The sequence below is a fragment of the Zea mays genome, chromosome 3 (assembly GCF_902167145.1).
Source record: "Zea mays cultivar B73 chromosome 3, Zm-B73-REFERENCE-NAM-5.0, whole genome shotgun sequence".
NCBI classification, from domain to species: Eukaryota; Viridiplantae; Streptophyta; class Magnoliopsida; order Poales; family Poaceae; genus Zea; species Zea mays.
In genome coordinates, this window is record NC_050098.1 from 162732111 (window position 1) to 162735185 (window position 3075).

Sequence of the window (3075 nt, forward strand, 5' to 3'; positions counted from 1 at the left end):
ATAGTTTGATCTTCTGATATGGGCAATGCGGAAGATGGAGTGTCAGGAGTGCTTCTGCACCACAAGCAAGTTTTGATTGTCTCTTCTTTGAGTTCATTATTGTGAATTACGTATTCTTTTTTATGATGTGTTATCGAGGCTGACAAGCTATTTTATTTTTGCGGAACAGCTAAGGATAATCCACCTATCACTTTTGTTGTTGCTGCCTGCGAAACTCAGGATGTGAATGTGATAGTCTTGCCAGTGATTGGTCTTTCTGGAGATACAACTATGTTTGGTGTTGGGTACAACTAAAACTTTTCCTTTTTAGTGCCCTGTCAAATCCAAAGCAACCATTTATCTTTACCACATTTATCTGTGTTTTTTAAGCCAGATGCTTTGATTCTAAAAAAGCACATTTTTAAGTGAAAGGTATGGATCTCGCTCTCCTTACTCAAACACAAGGTACATAAGTCGCTCTTGGTATGCCCTTCACCCTTGGGCCAGTTAACGTGTTTCTGCCAATGTCGTTTATTTAAATTCAAGACATGAAACATCTACGTTGCTTGTAATCTGAGTATTTGATATTCATATAATTTATCTAGGAATGTGGACTCAAGTGATGCTGAAAACCCTGGGAAACAACCTGTATGTGACCGTTTTGTCACCTCGTGTAACTGATCAAGGTCTGAAGAAGCACTTCTCCACTGAGGGAGAGGTAGGTAATCATTAAAGAATATAATAAAATATCTGCAACTTTAAAGTGTCATTTCTGAGAAGTCAAAATATAATTATTGAACAATTCACTTTGCTTACTGATTGTGCTATAGGTGATTGATGCAAGCATTGTGTATGATCCTTGGACAATGGAACCGCGGGGGTTTGGTTTTGTCACCATGGCTGCTACTAAGGAGGCAGATCACTACATCAAATATCTGGACTGTTCTGTGTTGCAAGGTCAGGTCATAATTGTTAAGAAGGTAAAATCATAAGATTGGGAGCATCTGAATTTCCTTTATTTAATTTCGTTACTGAATGATATTTATATAATTGCTTAGTACTCTACACAGAACATTTTATTGTTTTGTCTTCACCACCGAGAATCCGAGATCGCCTCCCATAGCCTCCACATCCACAAGGTCCTGCTTGACTGCGACGACGTCCAGGCCGATGCCCTCATCGTGGATCGACTCGCCTCGCTCTAGAAGGTTTGTTTTTTGGCTCTGCTTTGCATTTTGCACACACAACTCGATCGTCTTTTCCATTGTTCCATCACCTCATTCGCTTCGAAGAGTGGTGGGATTGTACTATGTGACATTCGTAGTGAGTTGTGGTTGTGAACTTATGATTTGTAGTGCACTTGTGTTATTGTATTCAACTCATGTTATCAGTGGAATTCTGGTATGAGTACTGCTTGTGAAAAGTAAACTGAATTCTGGTTGTGAACTACTTGTTTAAGTGAATGCATATTTTTGTTTTTTGTTGTTAGTGCATTTCTATTTTCACTGATGAAACCACTATTTCTGTTTTCAATGAATCTGTTGAACTGAACTGCAAAAATAGAAACTGTTCTATTTTGTTTGAGTGCACAAACAGAACTCAACGGAACTAGATCTGAATACGTTTGAGTGCACAAACAGAAATTGTTCTGTTCTGGTTTCAGTGAACTCCACAAATAGAACTGAATCTATTATGTTTGAGTGTAGAAACAGATACTGAAATGCTACATCTAGCACTTAATCTGGCAGAATCAGAAAATTGGGGCAAATACAAGCTGTTTAAGAGCACAAACAAAAACTGAATCTGTTTGATTGCAGAAACCGTTAAAAATAGAAATATATGCTGAAAATAATTCATAAGTAGGCAATGGTGGTGCTATGGTGCATACCAGGTTTCTTATTCAAATGATTTGCTAAAGCCAAATATATGCTTCTGGTCTGATTGATTTGTGAAACTGAAATGGATATTTTATTTCGGCACTATGAAATAAACTCATCGTGATCCTAAAACATATCAGTTGTGTTTGTTTTTGTAAATCTTTTATACTACTAGGGGAGAAAATTAGCTTAGTTCAATCGCATCTCATATGTGTAATTACCAGGGGAGAAAATTAGCTTAGTTCATTTTGTTGCTGCCATATGGGTGAAAAAATAATGAGACATCTAAATCAGTAAATTAGAAATATAGCATCTTAAACCTGCAGGTATTTCTTAAACCTGATTCTAGCTACAACTTAGTACAACTACTGGTAGTTTCTTAAACCTGATTCTAGCTACATGTTTATATTGTGGCACAAGAACTTTTAAGAACATATGCTGATGCCCACTGTATTTAGTTACTACTTCAAGACCAACTGTATTTTAGTTACAATTGTGTTTTCAAGATTGTAGAAATTTATAGCTGAAATTATCCACACCATATTTGTGAACTGACATCATTTCTAAGAATATTACTGATTAGAATCTTTCACTTTTATAATGCTTTGCAGGAGTGGCCCCTCTGGAGTTGAATATGCAGTTATAACCAATTTTTACCCCTTTTATCCTAGAAGAGTTGCCAAGACGCGGTATAAGACCATGATAATAGACTAAGAGAGGATTTGGCTCTAATTACTATCTATTTTATTTATGGAGTCCCATGAGAACTTCGAGTATTTATAGATTGCTTTATTAATTTATTAAAGTTAAAGATTGTATGTGTTGAGTATGTATCCACTCTTGTTGGAAGTGTCTTGCAATTCTAATCCAAGGATGTATAAAAGACTGCATGGGCTAAGTATGTGTTTTTCATGTATTTGGAGTATATATACTTTTTGTTGCTTGAGGACATGTATGTACACTAGAAGCTTGTCAATTGTGTGAACTTGAGTTGATCCCTGCCTGACCTGAGTATATATTTTTTTGTTGCCTGAGAACAAGTATGTACAATAGAGGCTTGACAATTGTGTGAACTTGAGTTGAACATGAATTTTGATAATCACAACTCACCACCCGTTTCAATATGCTTAGAATATAGCTTTTTATAATTTTTCACCCTACAATACAAAATTGTTCTATGAAGGTCATGGTACATCATCATATCCTGTATTATCAACCT

General features: G+C 36.0%; 1 long non-coding RNA gene across 1 annotated transcript; it reads left to right on the plus strand.

Annotated features, from left to right (window-relative positions):
* The first annotated feature begins 1086 nt into the window (after positions 1-1086).
* LOC103650846 (uncharacterized) lies at positions 1087-2534 on the plus strand. Its single transcript, XR_002268436.1, has 2 exons — positions 1087-1187; positions 2468-2534. It is a non-coding gene; the product is annotated as an uncharacterized lncRNA (long non-coding RNA).
* The last annotated feature ends 541 nt before the right edge of the window (positions 2535-3075 follow it).